Raw genomic sequence first — 26,784 nt, forward strand, 5'->3', positions numbered from 1 at the left:
GCAATAATGCATTGTTGCTTGCAAAATTAGAAAAAAATCTGATAATAATGTTAAAGAAAATCAGTTTGCTTTTTAATTATGTTCAACTAGTTCACTGGAATTAATAAATCATAACAAAAAGAAAAAGAATATACTGTTCTACATTTCTTGAATTAGTCACTTACTTTGAGAATCTTAGCCTTATTAAATTTCTATGAAGTTGATACAAACGAGAATCATATAATTTGGTGTGTTATAATCTTTTAAATTTTAAATTCTCTTTATCTACTATGCAAGATATATATGTAAGCACTGAAAAACCCAATAAACTATAATGGTGGCAAATAGCCGCTCCCCTCCACAAACTAAAATGAAGACTGTGACTTCTTACATGTTACAGTTTTTCTTAATTATCCTTGCTTTTCTACATCTGCATGTATCATGTATGTAACACTAATAGTACAGGTAAATGGATTTATCAATTGAAATAATATGCCTGTGTCTAGACCAGTGGTTCTCAACCTTTCTAATACCGTGACCCCATAATACAGTTCCCCATGTTGTGGTGACCCCCAAATGGGTGTGGCCACCAATAAGAGGGAGTAGGACAGCTAGGGAAAAGGGAAAAAAATGGCGGACAGCGTGGTTTGGCGACCCCCGTGAAATGGTCGTTCGACCCCAAATGGGGTCCCGACCCACAGGTTGAGAACCACTGGTCTAGACAGTGTCTAGAATTGAGGTGTTTCAATATACTGAATATTTCTTTTGCTTTCACTTTTGTTCAGGTACAGGACTTAATCATAATAGCTTTGAATTATCTTTTCCTTGGTGTTCATTCAAGATAAACTATAGATAGAACTAAGAAAATAATTTAAGCTCCACTTGGCAGTATACGAGCATTAAGCTGTTAGTAGAGTGTTTTATTTATTTATAATATTAAGAACACTGTTTTTTCAAAATAATTATTAAAGATTATAATTGCAATAGTAAAAGAAGGAAAGAAGAATAGAAAGAAAGAGTATATACTGCAAAGGAAAATAAAAAAAATTAAGAGAAGAGAAAGAAAGAAAATAAAGAAAAGTACCAATACAATGAAGAAAAAGAAAATACACATATAAAGAAGTGACTTTCAACTTTCATCAAAATAAGTATAAACAATTTCAGGAACTTTTTACTGTCTTTTAATTTATATCCAATTATCTCTTCATCCTATTTCCCATCTCTTATATATAAACAAATCCATCAAGCAGTGATGGCGAACCTTTTATAGACCGAGTGCCCAAACTGCAACCCAAAACCAACTTATTTATCTCTGGGTACCAGGTGGGCATGGCCCACTAGGTGGGCGTGGCTATGGTGGTGGTCATGGCAGATTGGGTGGGTGTGGCCAAGGTGGGTGTGATCACCTCGATGTTGCTCGTGGGGAGGGATGCCTATGGGGGCTGGGCAGGGTTGGAGAGATCCAGGGGGTCTCTGGCAGGTGGGGCGGTGGGCAGTAGACTCATCCTGCGGGGTGAGGCGAGGCAAGGCAAGGCAGTGTGGGGGTGCCATTGTCACAGGGAAGGGTGAGGCAGGGGCTGGGGCGGCTGCTGCCTGACACCATTGGCCCCTGCACACAGAGGCCAGCAAGCGCATGGATGCTGGGATGCATCCAACCATGTGGGACTTCAGCGCGTTAGCTGGTTGAAGAGGGTTGGTTGCCTTCTCTGGGGCATGTATGCATGCCCACAGAGAGGGCACTGAGTGCCGCCTCTGGCATACGTGCCATAGGTTCGCCACCACTGCCATAAAGCATCATCATTTCAGTTCTCGAATCAGCAAAAGTCCATTAAGGGTTGCCAGAAATAATAACATATCTATTTGAAACTTCATCAAATAAATCAACTTTATATTACTTCCTTTTGCTTCTAACAATCATAATCTTTAGTCTATTCAAGTAATGTCGTAACATTTTATTGCTTTTTATTTCTTTTTTTACCCCTTCTTACAAGATTCATCCAAGCTTTAACAAACCTCTTTTGTAAATCCAATAAAAATATTAGCCAGGTTATTCTCTTCATTTCTTATTTGTAATTCTCTCACTTTTTAAAGCATGAAACATTTTTTATTGTTACTGTGTCCAATAAAACATTTTCCTGTCTTTCTGGTAGCCTATCATTTGTAAACCCATTTCCAGTGTCAACTCTGTCTTGTCAGATAAAACTTGTTCCTCTTCTATCATTTCTTCTAAAACATCTTTTGGATACAGTCTGTCCTTAGAAGCAAACATTGCTATTGACACTGCATTGTTTATACTAACTTCTGATTCTGTTTTTCAAAAGTATCCTTTAGTATTTCCATTGTTATAATATTTTGCATTATTCTGTATCCATTAATCTGGTTTATATATTCTTCTCCTTCAAGTGAAGTCTTCAGTTCCCTTAAGTATCCAGTTTTTATCTTTTTTTATGTCTTAAAAAAAATAAAACAAGTTCACTGTCCCACAGGACGGGGTCTTTATAATTAGTTCCAGATCTTATTTCAAACATATCTGCACCCTTACTCCATGTAAAATCTTCTTTAAAAAAAGGTTTTATGCTTGTAGTTATTTTTTTGTTTCATTAAGGATTTAAGGCATACTCACTCAGTGTTTTCAAACTTGTCAATAGGTTTGGCTTCTAATAGCTGAAAAGTAGTTAATAAACAATTGTGATTCTGATTAAAAAAGGAAGTGTGTGAACCCAGTATCCTTTTAAAGATGCTGACCATGGTGTGAGCAAGATCACTCATCTCCCAGTATTCCAAATCCACCAGCGACCACTGTCTTGCAGTCTCCTCATAAGGAGTAACTGTCTCAAGCATTTGTGTGCAATCCCTCTTTATCTGGAGAGATTCAAAGATCTATCTACTCATTCATGCATTGTTCTTCACTGCTTCTTCCTCCAGAAGACTATTAAGAACTTTGTAATGAAAATCCCTTTCACAATTCCTATGTTGGTTTTCTCATACAGATGGTCGCAAAGTTATACAAAGATTTCAATCCAGGAACAATGTTTATGCAAGTTGAATTGTGTACTACACACATGTGCTTGGCATTTTGCATAAAATTGCAGTAATCTATTTTGTATCCACTTGTATAATTTCAGAATTATATAAGGCAGGACTTACATAATCTTGGCATTTCTGTAATTATAATTATTCATAGATCTATACTTTTCTCTTAACTACAAGAAACATCTTTTAACAATTTACGCAGTGCCATGAAACCTACAATAAAATATGAGGATTTTAATTGATATCATACTTTTAAATCAAAGCAGAAAAGACACTGCAGATATAACTTAGCTGAATGTTTAAAAAGTTTTGAGATGGTTCTTAGAAGTTTCTGAAACAGTTTTGTCTTATTTGGAGTTTCCCCAAAGTTTTATATTTTAGACTGATATGATTCATTCAAAGCTTAAATCATGGATTATTATTAATGGTATAATTCCTCCTTGATCAAATTTATGAACACATCAAAGATACCTTCTTTCTATAGTTTTGATTTTATTTTAGTACTTATTGCTAATATAATTAGACTTTCTGAAAATATTTATAGAACTAAGTTTTAGAAGACCCAGCAAAGTAGGACTAAGGTTTTAGATTAGCATTTGTCTTCTTCACTTATCTTGCTATAAAAATGTCAAGGGATTTTTCTCAGAATTGTAAATTTGAAATGATCACATGATTATAAAAATGGAGACAACTGAGTAACAAGGTCTACAATATATAGGGTAAAATAAAAGTGATTAAATAACTGTGGAGTTGATTTACATTCTTACTGGCCATCTACATATTTTCCAATAAATTACATTAAATAATTTAGCAATGCTCTCAGTACTTTAGCAAGCATATCTTGATTTTCACTGTGCAAATTACAAATTCATGTTGTAAAAAGTGGATTCAACATTCCAGACTATAAATTTATTATAAAGCATTTATCCAACCTGGCTAGAATAAAAACTGTTAATATAAGTCTCATTCAATTATTGTGTGTTAAAGCTTAATATGTTTTAGGATGGATCAAGACAGCAAGTATGCTAGTTTTCAGAGGCATGAAGCTTGCCAAAATAATTATCAAACTAGACTGAAAGGACAAATTTAAACCTGAATGGCAGCAATGTTCATGTAGGATGTCTTGTCAACATTTCAGTTAGCTTTTATTTTCAACAGAGAGGCAAGGAAGAAGACTGTTCTGCAATATGGTAAAGGATTTTGGAGTTCTTCTATTTATAAAATAACTTCCAAAATCTTTTAGTCATTTAAAAATTATTATTAGGATTGTTATGGTTAAGATTATATTTTTCATAAATTTTATTGTACTGTATGTATTTATTCTTGTTTGGTTTTATACAATAAAACTATATAACAATAATATTATAAACATTCATTTACACATACACACCCACACATATATTGCCTGTTATATATTTTGAAATATTTTAAGTGAACTATTATTTTGCAAAGTTTACATAGGAAAACCAAACATAGTCTATAGGTTGGCAAATATACTCCTTCAAACATTAAGAGTTTTGTTTTTTCATTCAGATTCCAATATATATGCTGCATTAGGCTAATATCCTTCATTTTAAATATTATATAATGGAGAACTGGGAATAGTTGAACTATATACTAAAGTAATAAAACTGCATTTTTGTTATGAGTGAAAACTGAATTAATCATACCTACTGAATAAATATATGTGTAACAAAGCAAGAATCAAATTATTAGATGAATAATGCTTGTAAAAATTATATCATATTATATCAATAATAAGCACTGTGGTTGCCATAGCAAAGGATTCTAGTATGAAATAAAATCTCTTGTTTGAAATGTGTGCCATAGCTATGGTAACAAGCACATTATGACACTTGTGCTGCTAATCTACTTAAATTATCTTTATACTTGTTATTTATGAATAGTAATAGTAGTAAAGTTGGAAGGGACCTTGGAGGTCATCTAGTCCAACCCCCTGCTCAGGCAGGAAACCCTACACCATTTCAGATAAATGGCTGTCCAGTCTCTTCTTAAAAACTTCCAGTGTTGGAGCATTTACTGCTTCTGGAGGCAGGCTGTTCCACTGATTAATTGTTCTCACTGTCAGGAAGTTTCTCCTTAGTTCTAGGTTGCTTCTCTCCTTGATTTAGAAAGAAATATTAGTAATACAAATCCAAAAATATTTCTAAAAATTTATAATGTACAATCATTGGCACACTGGAATGTTGAACATTCAATAAGAATTAGAAAAGGAGAGCATTCAGCAAGTTACTGATGCTTTATACAAGATATGTTTGAAGAAAATGTTGATGCGTACAAAGCAGTGAACAGGTATCTTAATTCATAAATCACATTATTTACATGAATGAGAAATACTAAATAAGATACCTCATAAAATAGGTATAAATATTTCATAAGACATAGAATTTAATGAAGGGATGGGATATATATTTATATAAATACATGAATAAACAGAACAGATTCATCATTCTCTTTAAATAACAAATAAAATTGGATGCTATTATGAAACAAAAATTGTTAAAAAACTATAAAAGACACATTTCTATAAACATAAAAATACCAAATTTATTATTTATTATTAATAATAAATAATTATTTATTTTTATGATACACAATGAATGCATAACTATTTATGAGTAAATATATATGTATCATATGTAAATTTGATATAATACAAATACAAATAACTATGTATTTATGTATGTATATACATGTACATATGTATATTTGTGTGTGTGTAAGTGTATGCATGTGTGAGAGAGAGTGACTGCATATAATCCCTAGTTATTGGAGTATGAACTGGAAGGCAATTTTTTAATTATGATTTATTTATTTATTAAATTTATTTGCCACCCGTCTCACTGCAAGGCAACTCTGGGCAGTTTGCAACATCAAAATAAAACTATAAATATATATATATATATATATATAAGTATATATAAAAGTATAAAATCACAATAAAATTGTAATAAAAATACAAGTTATAACTAAAACTAAAAGATGGGGACAAAAGAAGCACAATGTATGGAGGGAAGTGGGAACCACTCAAGCATGATATTCCCCCCTTGGGGCCCCAAGCCAGCTGGCAGATCCAGGTCTTCAGGCTCTTGCAGAAAGCCAGGAGGGTGGGAACTAATCTAACCTCAGTGGTCAAGATGTTCCAAAGGGCCTTGGTCACAGTAGAGAAGGCTCTTTTTCTGAACCCCACCAGCCAAAATTCCTTGAATGACGGAATCTGCAGCATGCCTCCTTTGCTGCCATGGGTGGGGTGGGCCTCTCCCATAAGGTTGAGATGGCTCTTCAAATAGACCCAGGCCATGCAGGGATTTATAGGTAATAGCCAACACCTTAAATTGCACCCAGAAGCAAACTGGCAGTCAGTGCAGCTTGCAGAAAAGCGGTGTAACATGGGCCACTCAAGGGGCTCTGTGCTGCTGCACTTTGCATCAGCTGAAGCTTCTGAATGCTGTTCAAATATAGACCCATGTAGAGCACATTGCAGTAGTCCAATTGTGAGATGATCAGAGCTTGAATGACTAAGCACAGGGATTCCTGATCTAGGAAAGGCTGAAACTGGCACACAATCTGAAGTTGTGCAAAGACTATCCTAGCTACAACTGGAGCCATGAGTCCAGGAGAATCCCCAAGTTGCAGACTGGGTAGTAGTGCCACCCCTTCCTGAGCTAAGATGTCAAAGACCTGGATCTTGAAGCTTCATATTTCCAAAACATTCAATCTTGCGAGGGTTCATTCAAAGCCTGTGATCCCCTACATAGCCCCCCACAGCCTACAGCCACTATGAGAAGGCAGCAACAGCATCACTTGGGTCATCAGGGCCGTAGATATAATAATAATAATAATAATAACAAAAACAACAACAACAATAATAATAACAACAACAGTAGTAGTAGTAGTAGTAGTAGTAGTAGTAGTAGTAGTAGTAGTAAAGTTGGAAGGGACCTTGGAGGTCATCTAGTCCAACCCCCTGCTTAGGCAGGAAATCCTATACCATTTTGAACAAATGGCTGTCCAGTCTCTTAAAAACTTCCAGCGTTGGAGCATTCACAGCTTCTGGAGGCAGATTGTTCCACTGGTTAATTGTTCTAGCTGTCAGGAAGTTTCTCCTTAGTTCTAGATTGCTTCTCTCCTTGATTAGTTTCCACCCGTTGCTTCTTGTCCTGCCTTCAGGTGCTTTGGAAAATAGCTTGACTCCCTCTTCTTTGTGGCAGCCCCTGAAATATTGGAACACTGCTATCATGTCCCCCCTCATCCTTCTCTTCATTAAACTAGACATACCCAATTCCATCAGCCGTTCCTTATATGCTTTAGCCTCCAGTCCCCTAATCATCTTTGTTGTTCTTCTCTGTACTCTTTCTAGAGTCTCAACACCTTTTTTACATTGCAGTGACCAAAACTGGATGCAGTATTCCAAGTGTGGCCTTACTAAGGCATTGTAAAATGGTATTAACACTTCACATGATCTTGATTCTATCCCTCTGTTAATTCAGCTTAGCACTGTGTTGGCCTTTTCGGCAGCTGCAGCACACTGCTGGCTCATATTTAGGTGATTGTCCACTAGGACTCCAAGGTCCCTCTCACAGTTACTACTATTGAACAAGGTACCCTCTATACTATACCTGTGCATTTGGTTTTTCTTACCTAAATATAGAACCTTGCTTTTTTCACCACTGAATTTCATTTTGTTAGATAGTGCCCAGTGTTCAAGTCTGTCCAGATCCTTCTGTATCTTAAGCCTGTCTTCTGGAGTGTTGGCTATTCCTGCCAGCTTGGTGTTGTCTGCAAATTTGATGAGTTCCCCATCTATCCCTTCATCCAAATTGTTGATGAAGATGTTGAAGAGCACTGGGCCCAGAACAGAGCTCTGGGGCACCCCACTACACACTTTCCTCCATGTAGATGCGGTTCCATTGAGGACCACACACTGAGTATGGCCGGTCAGCCAGCTACAGATCCATCTGGTGGTGATGCTGTCTACCCCGCATTTTTCTATCTTGTCAAGTAGTAGGTTGTGATCTATTTTATCAAATGCCTTACTGAAGTCCAAGTAAATTATATCCACAGCATTTCTCTGATCCACTAATTTTGTCACTTGGTCAAAGAATGCAATAAGATTTGTCTGGCATGATCTATTTTTGACAAACCCATGTTGGCTTTTAGTAATGACTTTGTTTGCCTCTAGGTATTGGCTGATTCGTTGTTTGATTATCTTTTCCAGGATCTTCCCAGGTATTGAGGTCAGGCTGATAGATCTGTAATTTCCTGGGTCCATTTTATTTCCTTTTTTGAGGATGGGAACTACATCAGCTCTTTTCCAGTCCTCTGGTCGTTCCCCAGTGCTCCAGGATCTTTGAAAAATATAGTTCAGTGGTTCTGAGATCACATCTAACAGTTCCTTGAGAACTCTGGGGTGTAATCCATCTGTTCTTGGCAATTTGAACTCGTCTAGGCTGGACAGGTGCTCACTTAACATTTTCTTGCCTATCTTAACTTGTGTTTCTATTCTGTTTTTTTATAGCACTATTTTTGATAGGTTGGTCTGTTTTTCCCTTTGTGTAAAGTTGAGTATCATCCGCATTCTGATGATAACAACATAGGGTGACAGATGATCTCACCCAATGGCTTCATGTAAATGTTAAAAAGGAGTGGGGAGAATAATGAACCCTGCAGCATGCTACAAAAGAGCGGCCATGAGCTGGATCTTTCACTCCCTATTAATATCAATTGGGACTGGCCTTGGAGAAAGGAGCTAAACCAGCACAAAATTGTGCTTCCTAGCCAGCCCAAAAGGATACATGGTTGATAGTATTGAAAGCTGCTGAAAGGTCAACCTCAAGGTCCCTTCCAACTCTGATGTCAAGAAGGGCAAGGATGGTTGCACTACCTCAATCCTGCTCTTGTCAAAGATCATCACAAGTGCAACTAATGCTGCTTCTGTCCCATAACTGGGCATGAATACTGATTGAAAGGAGTCTAGTTAATCCATTTCATCCAAGATCCTCTGAAGCTGCCAAGCAACCACCTTTTCTACCATTTCCCTAAAAAGGGGAGATGGGAGACTGGACAAATATTGTCCAGGCAAGTGGGATCAAGCAATGGATTTTTGAAACTGACATGAAGCAGGGGCTCCCTAATAGCAATAGCAATAGCACTTAGACTTATATACCACTTTCATAATGCTTTACAGCCCTCTTTAAGTGATTTACAAAGTCAGCATATTGCCCCCAACAATCTGGGTCCTCATTTTACCGATTTTGGAAGGCTGGAAGGCTGAGTCAACCTTGAGCTGGTGAGACTCAAACTGCCAAACTGCTGAAAGTTGATGGTCAGCAGAATTAACATACTAACCATTGCACCACCACAGCTCTTAAAAGGATCCTTGTTCCTCTTGGTTGGTAAAAGCCTGCAGGATCTTGACTAGCAAGAGAGTTCAGGCAGTGATAAATTCTTCTCTGTAGGAACATCCCCTCCTGTAGGAGGAACAAGGATCTAATGACAGGTGGTTGCACTGACAGCATTGAGGACCCTTCCACTTCCTAAGGTCCAGCAGGATTGAACTGTTCCCAAATAACTGAGCAAGAACTTTCCCCAGGGGGACTTTCGGTTTTGTGCCGTAGTGGAACGGCCAAGGGATTGTGGAGCTCCGCACCCCATGGCTGGTTTCGCCCTGCCAGGGGACCCTAAATGGGTCTAAAGTTGCCCCAGAGAGGCGGCAAAGGAAGGCTCCCCCGTGGATCACGGAAAGATGGCGGTTGATCCATTTGATCCAGGGGAACCCGACAGGAGAAAGGCTAGCTGCACACTAGTGACTACCCTAAGCTACCCGCAGCCGAAGTCCAAAAGCACTAACTAAAATAACTGTGAACAGAGAATTGGGTGAGAATATTGATCTTCTCTCTTCTATTTTGTAACTGATTTCCTGGAAAAGATTCCCAAGAAGCAAAAAATCCTCCGAAAGTGAAAAGGGAGGGGATCGTACCCCCACCCTTCCATAGACAGAAGCAGCAATTTAATTTTTACAGGAGACAGAAGTTGGAAAATAATAGCTACTGAGATCTAGTGGAGGATTAGAACATAGAACAACAGTTGCATCGACTCAGAAATTGGCAAGACCACCAGAAATAAAGAACAACTTCTTCTCAGTGACTTCTAGCCAAATAGAGAACAGCTGGGAACAAAGGAAAAGAAATATACTGGGCCACCTATTACAGATGGAGAACTATATTTGTTTCAAAAACTGCTGATCTTCTGGGATCATAAACACTTACTGAGTTGTGATCTCTAAGCTCAAGAACTGTTTGCAGAGAAAGAAAAACCTTGACTTTGGGCTAACCTTCTAGGGGAGAACTTACTGGGTTTTAAACATTCTGGACTGCAATTTTGGTTGGTGATAATTGTGGGACCCCTGAATAGAAGAACTGTTATAGAATGTTGCTTTCAATGGTGCTTTGACATTGGAAAGCATTGGATTATAAAAACTATATATAAAAATAAGAATTATATAAGATTTGGTTGTTTGGACTTTTAAGATTGGCCGGTTTGCTAAGGCTAATCACAGAGACTATGATACTGGTGAAAGAATATCTGGAGGGGGGGAGATAAAATGGATGTTGCATATCTATCTAAAAGTGGCAGGAAACCACACATAATATTACCTTCTGAAGGCCCCAGCCTGGAACATCAGAGATCTGCAGGAGCACTACTCCAAGACAAGGCAAATATTTTCCAAGAAGAAATGTATGCAATGCTGCGACAGATTCAAATGACAATGGTTTCAAATTACAATGAGATTTGATGACATAAATGAGCATATCTTTAACTTAAATCTATAATTAAAAAACTCTCAGAAAACAACGACAAAGAATGAACAAACAAACCAGATAATAGAACACAAACCAGACGACAGTGACCCAAAGAGGGAAGCTACAGATGAAGAAAACTACAGTTAATAAAAACAAAAGAAAATTTGCAAGATTTTACTACAACAATGAAAATGGAAAAGATATCTTATTTTTCAGGGCTTCAAAACAAACTTGAAGATAGGAAAGAAGATCTAACAAAATGGATTATAGAGCAACCAGGAGAATCATTAGAGTTTGGGAGAGAAAAAATGCATGCTCTACCTAACTGTCTTTCCTATTCCCAACAACATTTACAAAAATACAGGAAGAATCACCTGGCAAGCTGAATACACTGACTTGGGAGCTACTTGGCAAAATAAGAAGGCTAGAGTTAGATTCAAGAGATTTGATTCAACTTACCAGATGGAGTACTATATGATCAAACACTTGTTTGAATATGGTTAAAAGAATAGATAAATTATGGGTATAAAGGGGTCCTACGGTAAGAGGGATAAGATATTCAAGTAGTATAGTTCTTTTTATAATATATGAAATGCAAAAATATTGGGATGGTGTATGTAAGTTTGGATATTTAAAGGTAATTAGCTTTGAGAAAATTATGACTGATAAGAATGGTTTGAATACAGAGGGGAAATCAAGCTTAAATAAGAATCTTAGGGAGTACCTTGCTCAATAGTAGTAACTGTGAGAGGGACCTTGGAGTCCTAGTGGACAATCACTTAAATATGAGCCAGCAGTGTGCTGCAGCTGCCAAAAAGGCCAACACAGTGCTAGGCTGCATTAACAGAAGGATAGAATCAAGATCACGTGAAATATTAATACCACTTTACAATGCCTTGGTAAAGGCCACACTTGGAATAGTGCATCCAATTTTGGTCACCACGATGTAAAAAAGGTGTTGAGACTCTAGAAAGAGAACAGAGAAGAGCAACAATGATGATTAGGGGATTGGAGGCTAAAGCATATAAGGAAAGGCTGATGGAATTGGGTATGTCTAGTTTAATGAAGAGAAGGACGAGGGGGGGACATGATAGCAGTGTTCCAATATCTCAGGGGCTGCCATAAAGAAGAGAGAGTCAAGCTATTTTCCAAGGCGCCTGAATGCAGGACAAGAAGCAACAGATGGAAACTAATCAAGGAGAGAAGCAACCTAGACTAAGGAGAAACTTCCTGACAGCTAGAACAATTAACCAGTGGAACAATCTGCCTCCAGAAGTGGTGAATGCTCCAACACTGGAAGTTTTTAAGAAGAGATTGGACAGCCATTTGTCCGAAATGGTATAGGGTTTCCTGCCTGAGCAGAGGGTTGGACTAGATGACCTCCAAGGTTCCTTCCAACTTTATTATTATTATCGATCATCGCACAGTCAGCCAGATGTTCAGACTGGATTTGGCATTTTGTCTACCTATCGAGTCCTTACCCAGGACCTGGGATAGGCAGATGTGGATGTTTGATGGTATTACAGGTATCGTCGCAGGATGGAAGCAGTTCCTAATAAGGCCGCCTTTTGCAATTGACTAATAGCAAATTTGTCAATGCCAATGGTGTTCAAGTGGTGCTCCAGTTGTTTTGGGATTGCACCCAAGGAGCCTATGACTATTGGTACTACCCTTGCTTGCTTTTGCCACAGTCTTTCTATTTCTATTTGTAGGTCTTTGTATTTTGTTATCTTCTCCAGTTCTTTCTCTTCTATTCTGCTGTCTCCAGGCACTGCCACGTCCACTATCCAGACTTTTTTGTCTTTCTTATCGACAATTGTTAAGTCTGGGGTGTTATGTTGCAGGTGCTTGTCTGTTTGAATTCTGAAGTCCCAGAGCAGTTTAATTTTATCATTTTCTATGACTTTCTCTATTTTATGATCCCACCAGTTTTTGCTTACAGGCAAATGATATTTTTTGCAGATCTTCCAATGCACCATTGTTGCTACTTTGTCATGTCGCTGCTTGTAATCAGTCTGTGCAATCTTCTTGCAACAGCTTACCAAGTGGTCCACTGTTTCTTCAGCTTCTTTGCATAGGCGGCACTTACTGTCTGTTGCTGTCTTCTCAATTTTGACTTTGTATGCATTTGTCCTTAAGGCTTGGTCTTGTGCAGCCAGAATTAGTCCCTCGGTCTCTTTCTTCAATTTTCCTGCTCTTAGCCATTGCCAGGTTTTATTATTATCTGCTTTCCCAGCTATTTTTTTCATGTATTGGCCATGTAGTGCTTTGTCTTCCCATGCCTCTATTCTGTTCTTCATTTGGTCTTTCTTGTAGGCCAGTTTGGTCTCTCCAGTAGTTAGTAAGCCTTCCTGATATACTAATTTCAGTGCATCTTCATCATTGTTCTTCAGATATTCTTCCAAAGCCATTTTTTCTTCTTCAACCATCTGATGTACTTGTAGCATTCCACGCCCACCTATTTGCCTTGGTAGATAAAGTCTATCAATGTCACTGCGTGGATGAAGGGCATGATTCATTGTCATTATTTTTCTGGTCTGCCTATCCATTGCTTTTAGTTCTGCTTGAGTCCAGTCCACTATTCCAGCTGTGTACCTAATGACTGGGATTGCCCAGGTGTTGATTGCCTTTATGGTATTTCCTCCATTGAGTTTGGATTTTAAGATCTTCTTCTATGTATTCTTTTTTTTCTTGACTTCAGTGTGCTTGATGTTGTCAGCTTGAAGGATACCCAAGTATTTGTAGTACTCTTCCTCATCCAGACTCTTAATGTTATTTTCGTGGGGCATCTTGATTCCTTCAGTTTTCACTATTTTTCCTTGTTTGATAGTAAGTGTGGCACATTTGTCCAAGCCAAACTCCATTACAATATCTTGGCTATATATACGGACAGTGTTGAGCAGCGATTCTATTTCAGATGATGTTTTTCCATACAGCTTCAGATCATCCATATAAAGGAGGTGGGATAGTCTAGCAGATGTTTTTGATGTTTGATAACCATGTCCTGAGTTATTCAGTATTGTTGACAGAGGAAACAGTGCAATAACAAATAGTAATGGTGATAATGAATCTCCTTGAAATATTCCTCTCTTGATATTAACCTCTCCCAGCTTTTCACCATTGATCTGCAACTGTGTCTTCCATTGTGCCATCGATCTTTGCACAAATTTTCTGATGTTTCTACTTACTCCTGTTATTTCTAGGCACTTGATTATCCAATCATGTGGCAGAGAGTCAAATGCCTTTTTGTAGTCAATCCATGCCACATTCAGGTTGGTCTTCCTTCTCTTGCAGTTTTCCAAGATCATTTTGTCTATTAGGAGTTGATCTTTTGTTCCTCTGCTATTGGGGCGGTTTCCTTTCTGCTCAGGTGGAAAGAGATTGTTTTCAACTAGATGCTGTTGTACTGCATCAGCTACCACACCAGTTAGTAATTTGAAAGTTGTTGGTAAGCAGGTAATTGGCCTGTAGTTACCTGGTGTTGCCCCTTTTGCTGGATTTTTCATTATTAGGTAGGTTTTCCCAGTTGTTAGCCACTTTTCAATTTCTCCTCCTTGTAGTATATTGTTGAATTGCTTGGCAATGAGTGGGTGTATAACAGTTAGATGTTTCAACCAAAACCCATGCAGTTCATCTTCACCTGGTGCTGACCAATTTTTGATTTTCTTTGCTCTTTTTTCTACCATTTTTGTTGTTATTACTAGTTCTTTCATTTCAACTTCTGTTTTATTTGCATCCACTTCTTTTAACCAAGCTGCATCCTTGTTGTATTTCTTTGGGTTATCCCATACCTGCTTCCAGAATTGCACTGTTTCTTCCTTGTCAGGTACTGACTGATTCCTTGCAGTTTCTCCATTGATGGATTGGTAGAAACGTTTCTGATTGGATTGAAATTGGAGGTTCTGCCTATAGTTTGCAATTCGAGCTTCATATCTACTGATTTTCCTGGCTATAGCTGTTATTTGTTGCTTTATTATTTCCAGTGCTTCCTTGATCTTCCTTGTTTCTAAGTGGTATTTCTTGATTAGGTATTCTTTGGTCTTCTTGTTCTTCAGCTTCTTTTCTTTCATCTGTTCTAGCTTGCTTGCATGTGATCTTAACTTGCTGATCTTATTTTCTAGTCTAACCTTCCATTTTTCTGGTGCACTGTTTGTTTGTTTTTCTTTTTGTTGATTTTGCATCCCAGGTATTCTGTTATAACTGCAGCTGTGCTGTACATTAATTGGTTTGTTTCTTGCAGTGAATTGGTGCTTATACTTGCTATTGCAGTATTTGCATCTTTTAATGCTTGTGCTAGCTGTTTCTTTGGAACAAGCTTCAATGCAGGCAGCCTTATTCTGTTGTTTTTGTGCTGTTCTAGATGCTCAGTTATTCTTTGTTTCAATTCTTTTATTTCTTTAGTTAGAGGGTTTTGTTCTTCCTGAGGAAGAGGTGCCTGGTTTCCAAATGAGAACAGTTGTATATCTCTACTGGATTCCTTCACTGCCAACTCCCCCTGGTTTGCCTCTACATTCTGAATTACTTCTGGTAAGGCTTTGATTTCTTTGCCCTGGGTAAACCTTTGCAGTTCGTCCAATTCTGTTTCTGTAATACTTTATTTCGTGTTATAAATCGGCGTTGATCTGCTAGTCTCTGTTCTGTTATTTCTGATTCTGGATGTTGTTCTTTCCAGAATGGTGCATTCGTTTTAGATATCCTCGTCTTGTTGGACTTGATCTGTAGTAACAGATCATTATTTCTTTGTTTTCCATCACTGTGTATCTGCGACGGGTAAACACCTTTTCTTCCAGTAGTTCTGCAGCTGCTGGCCCTGGTTGCTCAGCCAACAGTCCTGAGTCCTGTAACCCATTTTTCACCAGATATCCAGGAACTCCAATATCTAGTGCGGACCTTGTTAACCCGGGCGACGTCCGAGCCGGTATGGCATTCTGAAATTTACGTCTCACCATATTTTTTATGGGAGAGACACTCTTTGTCTGACTCCTCTGATGAGACCTGTCCAGTATGGTTGAACCTCTGGCATAGCTCTCATCTTCCTCAGAGTACACAAGCCCCACAACCACGTCAAGGTAGTGCCTCACTGGGGGTTATTATTATTATTATTATTATTATTATTATTATTATTATTATTATTATGGATCACCACACAGTCAGCCAGATATTCAGACTGGATTTTGCATTTTGTCTACCTATCGAGTCCTTACCAAGGACCTGGGATAGGCAGATGTGGATGTTTGATAGTATTACAGATATCGTCACAGGATGGAAGCAGTTCCTAGTAAGACCGCCTTTTGCAATTGACTAATAGCGAATTTGTCAATGCCAATGGTGTTCAACTGGTGCTCCAGTTGTTTTGGGATTGCACCCAAGGAGCCTATTACTATTGGTACTACCCTTGCTTGCTTTTGCCACAGTCTTTCTATTTCTATTTGTAGGTCTTTGTATTTTGTTATCTTCTCCAGTTCTTTCTCTTCTATTCTGCTATCTCCAGGCACTGCCACGTCCACTATCCAGACTTTTTTGTCTTTCTTATCGACAATTGTTAAGTCTGGGGTGTTATGTTGCAGGTGCTTGTCTGTTTGAATTCTGAAGTCCCAGAGCAGTTTAATTTTATCATTTTCTATGACTTTCTCTATTTTATGATCCCACCAGTTTTTGCTTACAGGCAAATGATATTTTTTGCAGATCTTCCAATGCACCATTGTTGCTACTTTGTCATGCCGCTGCTTGTAGTCAGTCTGTGCAATCTTCTTGCAACAGCTTACCAGGTGGTCCACTGTTTCTTCAGCTTCTTTATTTATTTATTTATTTTTATTATTATTATTATCTTGAAAACAGGACATACAGTGATTTAATAAGATGACTTTTATAAATGCAATTGAAACAAGCTGATCAGAAAAGATGTTATATGCTGATATTATTGATATTTGTACATACACAAGAAAAATGTTTATATCCAACTTTGTATTTATCGAAAATATTAAGAACTATATTTTTTTAATGTTGACAAAAGGAGAACACTACTGGAAGAAGAGAAGATCAAAGAAATATATCATTAATTAATATATTGATTATGGAACTATGGAAATTAATTATTATTGATTGTTTTTCAAATACATGAACCCAGACAACATGCTGTTTACTAAACACTGAAGATTGTTATTGTAAAAAAATCAATAAAATATATTTTAAAAAAAGAACTTTCCCCAGGTATCTCAGATGGAACTGCACAATGCATGGGTCCGATTAGGAACAAATAAAATCAATTTTGCCCATCAGGTGTTGAACAAATTCTTCTGCACAGCCCTGAAGTTGATCACCTGAGCCCTCCTGTTCCAGGAGGGACTGGGTGATCCAAAACAGAATCACTGGACAACATTCTGTGGATGCAATAAGGGCAGAGAAATAATGTAGTTTTGCCACTCTTACCACTAAGAAATAGATCTTAATAGTGGCTCTAAGTCATGTCCAGTCAGAGTCAACCTTCATTGTCCTCCCACAGCACTATAGGTATCTCTTAATCCTTTTCAAAACCCGCAACTCCGCCATGAACCACAGGGAGAATTAGGAGCAATGGGTCAAAAGAGGCATGATCCATCCAAAGCTACCCTCTGATTCCAGGTCATTACCAAGACTTTGGCAGGACATGCCGCAAACCCATGGGATATCCCCCAGTTCCCTCTGGAATCCTTTCAGATCCATCAGTCACAAGGAGCAGACCATCAAATGAATGCACCTCTCTGTGGAGGTATGGGGGTGATATAAAAAAGTCTCAAAAATACCAGGGCATGACAGGGGAGATAATGTTAAATCCGCACCGGATCATATTGTCATTGCTCTAACAAGATCATGTCTGGGGTGTGACCATTGTCCCATAATGGGCCCATAATGGTCTTGGATAAACCCATGGCCACCATGGCAATCAAAACCTTCTGGGTAAAACCTAGGAATGGCAAACTGAAATCTCTCAAGACCATAAGTCTGGGAAACTCCATTGCTAACCCCAAGATGGCCTTGAGCAGCTCAAGTAGGGAGGTTGCCATGTAGCAGGGAGGATGATATACTAGCAAAAATCCCAACTGATGCTGTGAACCCAGCTTCAGATATAAGGTCTCACAACCAGAGACTTGAGGAACAAGGCCCCTAAAATCAAAATACACTCTCTGATGACCACTTGCCAACCCCTCCCCTGCTCTGAGGTCTCAGCTGGTGCCACCTGGCTGGACACCTAGCTAGACACTTCTCAGAGAGGAGAAATCTTCCAGGTCAGCCAGCTCTCAGTGATACATGCCAAGTTGGCTCACTTCTCCTCAATAAGATCTTGAATAAGGGGAGGCTTGTTATTGACTGACCTGGCATTCACTAACAGCAGCCAAAGTTCCAGGCCTGGGCATGAGCTCAGGCGGCTGAGCTTCAAGGCCCTTAATGCTCTTCCCACATAATCATCCTACTCTTGTGGCCACTGTTCAACAGATGGCGATGCTATCTTTCATGGGGGCCCTTGAATGCTGGCCATAGTTCGGTCACTGTTACTAGCATCTCTGACATTCAGGTCTGCCACTAGTACCATTCCATTCTGCTCACCAGCCCCTGATCCTGGGCTTTGGGGTCCACATTGCAGCATTGCCCCTGTGTCTGGTCTCCACAACTGTTCACTGCCACCTCACTCAGTGTCACCCGCCAGAATACACTCAGCTCCCATCTGCCTTGGACTCCACTATAGATCATCTCTTGTGTCATTGGAGCATGGGCTCTGGCTTGATCTCCGCAGCCCAAATCCTGCTGCTGCCATTGCTGCTGTCACTGCAGTCCTCACATTCCTCACAAACAAGCCAGAGCCCCAAAGTGAACACAGGGCCTTGAACCTCATGAAGCTGTAGCCATCACTGCCACTAAACAGCTGGACTGTCACATTGAACAGCTGAGCATCAAATTGCTTCCCCACCAGCAAGCAGAGTTCAGATGGGGCTCAGTGTCACTTCCAAGTCCAGCTGCTGCCACTGCCACCACTAAATTGCTAGTCTGCTGCACTGCTAAATAGCTGATCTGAATGCAACAGTTGTGGTTCCCAACCAGCAGCTGCAACTGCAGCTGCAGTTCCAACCAGCTATCACCACAACCAGGAATCTGAGCCTGAAGCCAGTCATCTGACAAATGGATGGGGGTTCAGGCAAATCTCAAAAATAGGAAAGGATAAGAGGGAGGGGGAAATGGGCTCCTATAATATTTCTATAGCATTTAGAAGGGAGACTATCATAAACTCCACACATGCTATCCAATTCTGTCCCAGTATATGATGAAAGTAAACTATAAGAATAAATGGAATGCTTAGCAAATGGCTTAATACTGAGCAGGAATAAAACAAAGATGTATGTGGTGAAATCTTCAGCTAGGGTGAAGGGAGGGGTCAAGGGAGTCCCGAGTTAGAGTCATTGCACTAGCATAAGCAGCCCAAGCTGGACCTCACTCAGAATCCTTGAAGGCTTATCTTGCTTTTCCCAGTCTGGCAAGATTCTTGTAATATAGCTGGTTAGCAATAAACTATTGTTGAGATTCTTCCTGCATTATTCTGATTGTTTTTGCCTGACAATGTGTGTCCTTCCTTCCTCATATTTATGTAGTCCCCCACTTCACAGAATGTGACTCTGTGTGGCATACAATAAAAAACAAACCATAAAACAAAGATTTCATGATTAAAAAAGAGAGCATCTTTGATATTACAAACAGTGTAGCCATTATAACAATTCTCCAGTTCCTTGAAATAACCAAGCCTGTTGACACAACCACAATTTGAGGGTCTTCTGGAAAGCTCCCAAGAATGGAGCATTATTTCTCTCATTATTGAGAGAAATAATGCTCTACAGCAGGGGTGTCAAACTCACAACGTCACATGACGTGTTGCGACATATCGCAACTTTTTTTCCATTGCCGGCAATGGGGTGGGCGCAGTTTTGGCATGACACATCCAGCCTGTGGGCCAGCAGTTTGACACTCCTGCTCTACAGGGTGAACTATAGAAAAGGGCTGTCTCCTGGGTCCTGCCAGATTAAGTCCTTAATAGAAGAGACCCATAACATACCTTTACTGCCAGACATGATAAGACAGGTAAACATAATTAGGAAGAGGATTCTTTTAATTATTTAATAATTTAGTTATTTAATGTATTTATGTATAACATTTAGTTTATTCAAAGAAAATTAAATACAAATGCCAAAATATTTAAAAGAAAAAAAGACAAAATAAAAAAATCAACAAAAAAGACATTAAAAGGAAAAGTGTCTTAAAAAAAGAAAAAAGACTAACATATATACACATAATATCTTCCCTAGTTAATGCTGATCAGTATAATACAACAGTGTTAATTTCCCACCCCTTGTGAAACAGGCCAAAAAAAATTAAACTATTGAACTACTAAGTCTGTTTATAAATTGTTGGCCTGTCATCTATATACTATACTAATAACAAAATAGTTAACAGGAAAAACAATAATAAACATATTATATAAAGGTAATAAAATTATTATTAATAATAAAAGAAAGACAAAATTGAAATTCGAAAAGCTTCTATTAACAAACTGTTATTGTAATCAACTCATAGAAAATTTACCATGGCTTCAATCCCAAATCATCTCAAATATTAAATTTAATTGGTCCTGGATCAAATATCCATGTTTGTTTCTTAATACCATCTCTTATCAATTGCTGATTGGTTGAATACAATAAGTCCAATCTCCAGAGCCAACCTATCTTCCCCCTCCAAAAAAACAGATATACTTCCCCAATTAAATATGTCCATTTCCCACTCTCCTTCAAATCCCTTTTAAAAAACCTATTTGCCACGTATTCACCCAGAGAGTTCTCTGCTATTATATAAAAGCTTTGGGAAGATGCATGAAATCAAGTTATTTCTGAATATTTTCCACAATCTGTGTTGTTTCTGAGCATATAGTTATAGCTTTTTACAAATTCCTTTTGTGGGTTTAAAGTATTTAGAATTGGTTTCTTCAAAATATTTTCCACAGTCTTTATGAGTTCATCAAATCTTTTAGAAACAAATTCAGCTAATTCAGCTATTGCTAGATCAGGGGTGTCAAACTCAATTTCATTGAGGGCCACATCAGCATTGCGGTTGCCCTTAGGGGGCCGGGTGGGTGTGGCCAGGGTGGGTGCAGCCTACTGGGTGGGTGTGGATGGAGTGGTTGTGGCTTACTGAGTGGGCATGGCCAGCTCTATATCGTTCACATCAACGGTCCCTGTGGAGGCCTGGGCAGGAGTGGGACAGATCTGAGGGTCTCTAGCAGAAGGGGGTGGGACTGGGCCAAGCACCAAGGTATGGTCCATTTCTTCATTCCTCACAAAGGGTGACACTTCCCCAGCATGCACCCAGGGGATGGGGCCGATGCGGCAGGGGCTAGTTCCTCGCTGTTTCTAGACAGCCTTGTGGAGCTAAGACTGAATGCGTTTCAGTATAGATGGCCACCACAAAATTGTACATTGGCTCCTGGCCAGCCTGGGCCAGAGCCAAGGCAGTGGGGGCTGTTCCCTCACTGTTTCCAGGATGGCTTCATGGGCCACTTCATGGGTCACATCCAGCCCCTGGGCCTTGTGTTTGACATGTCTGTGCTAGATGGTCTCTTTCCCCCGCAACAGGAGTGTCAGCCTCCTCCTCCTCTCTGTAATCCAATATGTTGTTGCTCAATGGAGTAGATAAATATAGCAGAGAATAAGCAAAGAGGATATTTTCTGACTATTTTGATCCAAATACCTTTTACATGTTAATAAAAAGCAGATTCCCTGCAGTGAATAGTCAATAATATACAATTCAAATATAAACACTTTCACCATTCAAAGGCAAGTTCTGTTTCCATACGGAAAATGGAAATAGAAATGTTGGTTTAAAACAGCCAAATAAATCAAAGTAAGAAAGCAGAAAAGAACAGATAAAATCTAGCAGGGGGTAGAAATAAGTCAGTATTCAGTCAGCCAATTAACATTTAAAGATAAAGAATAAAAGCAAAAGTTCAAAAAGTGAAATTAAAAGTCCCAGGCATGCTTACGAAAATGTTCTGCTGTTAGGAAGAGATGTAAAAAGACCATTGACTTTCCGGCTGCTCCCACAAGGAGCTCCAGTCTTCAAGATTTCCCCTCCTGGATGGTTTCACAGCCATCCAAAAGTCATCTTGGGTTATTTGTAAGTGCCCCCATTCAAATCCAGAGGGTAAGACTGCCAAAGAACCAGCTCTGGAAGCAAACATAGATCATGAGTAAGAGGAGAAAAAGTCCCTTACTCTTCTACAGCCATCTTGGGGAAAAGTCTCAGTTATTTAATGTATTTATGAATAGATCTGTAACAAATATTTTTGGTAAAGTCTGTTGGCAAGGGATGTGATCCTATATTCACTTTCGTATGAAAATAATGACATGTTGTTGCTGCAGAATTGAAGACTGAAGATGCAAAAAAGAGTACAGACCTGAAAATCATCAAATAAATGACAAATATAGATAGATAGATAGATAGATAGATAGATAGATAGATAGATAGATAGATAGATATTTAATGAAATAGTAAACAATTACAAGTTATGTCTTACAGCAAGGTTTATGCACTGTTCACTAAAGATAAAACTGGATGAGAAATAATAAGACAAGCAAATATAAGTAGAAAGTTCATGGACACTATGAGGAACAAATGTTTGTCAAAAGAAGCAAAAATAGTTGTATAGTGTTATATGGAACTGAAAGTTCATTATCTTAATAGAAACATAAAAATAAGTTGGATGCAATGGGTGGTATGTACACATATTTAAATGTGTGTAGTTAATCAAGAAGACTATATTAAAATGAGCTAGTCCAGGGGCAGGCAACCCAAAACACTCAAAGAGCCACTTGGACCCATTTCCCACCGAAAACAAAACACCGGGAGCCGCAAAACCCTTTTGATATCTAAAATGAAGATAACACTGCATATATCCTTTTTTACCTTTATTATAGGTGTGTGTGTGTGTGTGTCACACACATTAAAAATAAAAGTAAAAATATGACTCTTAAAACAATGATCACCAAGAGAATACTTTAAGAGAATAAAATTACATACACACAAAGGTAAAAAAGGATATATGCAGTGTTATCTTCATTTTAGATGTCAAAAGGGTCTCTCTCTGTCTCTCTCCCTCCCTCCCTCTCTATCTGCCCTTGGTCTGCCACTCCTCTTCCCCCACTCTCTTTCTTTCTTTCTTTCTTTCTTTCTTTCTTTCTTTCTTTCTTTCTTTCTTTTTCTCTCTTTCCTCTCTCTCTCTCTCTCTCCCTCCCTCTCTCTCTCTCTTTCTCCCCCCCTCCTATCTGCTGCTCACCTGGCAAGCTTCAAGCTGTTGTCCAATAAGTTCAGGGGTAAGCAACCTCGTCTCTTTTATGACTCATGGACTTCAACTCCCAGAATTCCTGAGTCAACCTAGCTGGGCTAGCTAGCTCTCTCCTGCCCTTCCTGCTTCCTGTAGAGACGCAGCAAAGGGAGGAGCGCCACCCAGTAAGCTTTTCAGCTCCTCGGAGAACACTGTGAGTGCACTGTCTTTTACACACACACACACACACACACACACTCACAGAGAGAGAGAGAGAGAGGGAGGGAGGGAGGGAGGGAGGGAGGGAGAGAGAGAGAGAGAGAGAGAGAGAGAGAGAGAGGGAGGGAGAGAGAGAGAGAGAGAGAGAGAGAAGCAAGCAGGGAAGCGCAATTGCCTCTCTCTGTCTCTGTCTCTCTCTGCAAAGGCAGAGGAGGCTGGGAGCCACAGGGGAAGGCTCAAAGAGCCGCATGCGGCTCCGGAGCCACAGGTTGCCGACCTGTGAGCTAGTCAACGAAAGAATGAATGAGGATTAAGTTGCAGTACAAATATATAAAGAAGGTGTGAATTGGTCAAAAGGAAGACAAAGACCAAGAAAGTTATCCCTGAATGCAATTGATGGGAGTTTAAAGAGCAATAAATGAACTGGGCATGGTTAAACGGGTATAGTTTCTAAGAACAAAATGGCATAGATGTTTATCAAAAGAGAGAAAAGATTCTGTTGGTCAGTTACAGCTGTAATAAAATATTCTATTGCTTTATACTAACAGCTTTTTCTTCTACCACATCAAATTTTAAAAAATAATTGGTCTTTAGCAGGATAGAATAAGACTCCTCAACATACAGAAATAAAATGTTTAGGTTTGTATGCATATTCTTGAAGTTCTCTGTTGAAATAGAGTAACAAATACCAACATCCCACACAATCATTACAGTAACAATCATGCATGATCAATATTTTTGAATTACATATCTCTGGCTCCCCCAAAATTGCAAAATCCTTCTGTGAATATGTTATTTTATTGTAAAATACTACAAAAATCCCATAATCAGTGATATAAAAAAATACAATCTGTACTGCAAAATAAATAGTGATGTATATAATATTTCAGTCTGAACAGACATAGAGGTACATTTTGAATAAAAAATAAAATACAGAACACAGTTCATACAAAGAAAAAAAAATCTTGGGCATAACTGCCCAGAGTCGCTCTGTGAGTGAGATGGGGGGGTCTCTGAGCCTCATGTATAAATAAATAAAATAAAAACTTTCTCTTTTTTTCTGAACAATGAGAAGGACAAAGAAAAAAAACAACTTAAGAATAAATGGTTCATTATCCTTACCCTAACCATAACCTTAACAAACTTGTCCCAAGGTATGCAATAGTAAAAACCAGAGTGGAATGTAAGCAATAAGTTAAATATAATATTTAACTTAACAGAACTCCAGATGCAACAAATGCAACAAAGTATATTTGAGAACTGCTACAAATAATTTTCTCATTCTCACACATCTTCCCTTGCTTAAATGGAAATCAAGAAGGCATTGTACATTCTTCGCTGTCCAACATATGTTGCTACCTGCTCCAAATAGTTGGATCCTCATTAAATGAAAACATACAAGATCACCGTAAGTCTGAACTTTGATTGAAAACTCAAAAGCCATTCTCTGCATTTGCCTGTGAAATATCTCAGCCATATAAACATTTTCTTTGCTCTTTTTATAAAACTAACTTTCTTTGCTTTTTATTGTAACTTTTTAAACTATTGTTAATAGGTACTTTTAAATCCTTATAATCTGATTTATTGTTTGTGTTTTTATTGTATAACATATTGTTTGTAAACCACTATCACTGAGTGTAAGTAGGTGGCCATATAAATCCTTAAAATAAGATAAAATAAAATAAAAACTAGTAAACTTATATTGTTATATCACAAAAGTTGCAACAATAAAACAAATAAACAGAAACAACCTTTCTTTTCTACAGACTTAAATATCCTCATTCCCTTCTATCTCTACTTGAACAGCCATGTTGAGAATTCTTCTTTTCTTTTGCCTCAGTCCTGGCACTGAGATACAGCTGCTAGAATTCTTTCAACCTAAGGGAATCTTGTTTGCTCCCCATAAAAGGAATTTTGCTGTTTTTTTCAATATACATGGCATAATCAGTAGTTTTAGTAGGCGGTAGGAAATACCTCATCTAGTTCAGAACCACTCAGTAAATTTCTACTTATCTATTAATATATGTGATTTATTTTAAAAAAGGTATTTTCTTCTTTGAAATTTGTATTTGTTTGATTTCACTGTCAATCATCCATAGAAAATCTCTATCATTTATTATGCCAGGATAGGGCTTTACATACATAAATATGCAACATAAAAACAATGTGTTTGTTGTGTCAATACAGTAGTGATTTATAAATACATTCATTCACACTATTACCAGACAAGAAACCAAGATATGATGCAAGTAAACAAAATAAACTAAAATTTGGCGCTCACTCTAAATAAAGTGGAATTCTCATTATAAAAAGGGATAAGATGAAGAGACAGTTTATTCACTTTCTGTGAATAAATTTATTCTCTTCCCTAAGAAATGCTATGAATATATAAAATTATTTTTGTTTCCAGAAAAAATTCAGAGATGTCCTTGTAATAAGTAAAGTAGTAAGTAAAAAGATTCAGTTCAGTGGTGAGAAAAAGAAGATCCAACCCTTAGGAAGAAGAAACCAAATGTATGGATATAAAATAGGACAGTGGTGGCGAACCTATGGCATGGGTGCCAGAGGTGGTACTTGGAGCCCTCTATGGGCACATGTGCCGTTGCCCCAGCCTTGCCTCCACCCGTGACCCCCTCCTCAACAGCAGCCTCCCTGGAAGACAGTCGCCCCTGAGCGTGGCCCACACAGATAAGCGCAGCCAAGGACATGGCAGCCAGGCAGCGTAGACAAGACTCCGCTCTCATGCCCCAATGCGCACAGTTGATGCTGCGGGGGTGGGCAGAGAGCATGGCTGCCATGGTGCTGCTGGGCTGCCTGGGTGATCTGTGGTGGGCCCTGGAGGCAGTGAGTGGCCCTGTGGGCAGGCAGGGTGGGGTGGAGTGGGGGCGGGGCAGGGGGTGGAGCGGGGCAGGGCCAGTTTTTGGGCACTCGGTCTCTAAAAGGTTCGCCATCACTGGAATAGTATGTACCTGGCTCAATAGCAGTACTCAATAGTAGTACCATCACAGTACGATCCAAGAATGTGCTGCAGTTGCCAAAAAAGCAACTGCAGCAGAGGGATAATGTCAAGACAATGAGAAGTGATATTATGACTTTACACTGCAGTGATGAAACCATAGTTGGAACACTGTGTCTGGTTCTGGTCCCCACGATTCAGACTCTAGAGACTTTTCTCTGTGCAGAGAAGAGGAGCAAAGATGATAAAGGATCTGGAGACTAAATCATATGATGAACAGTTGAAGGAATTAGGTATGTCTAGCCTATTGAAGAGAAGGATTAGGGGAGTGGGGGACATAACTATCTTCCAGTACTTGAGGAGCTGTCACAAAGAATAGGGGATTGTTTCATTTTCTAAGGCTCTGGAGAGCAGGACAAGAAGTAATAGGTGGAAGC

At 38.8% G+C, this 26,784-nt stretch overlaps 1 protein-coding gene across 9 annotated transcripts in view; it reads right to left on the reverse strand.

The window, feature by feature from the left end:
* Positions 1-26,784, reverse strand: part of ANKS1B (ankyrin repeat and sterile alpha motif domain containing 1B) — a 359,470-nt gene that overhangs the window by 213,395 nt on the left and 119,291 nt on the right. The window lies entirely within an intron of this gene.

The sequence above is a fragment of the Crotalus tigris genome, unplaced genomic scaffold (genome assembly GCF_016545835.1).
Source record: "Crotalus tigris isolate CLP2741 ecotype Arizona unplaced genomic scaffold, ASM1654583v1 scf7180000018548.2558034, whole genome shotgun sequence".
In the NCBI taxonomy this organism is placed as follows: Eukaryota; Metazoa; Chordata; class Lepidosauria; order Squamata; family Viperidae; genus Crotalus; species Crotalus tigris.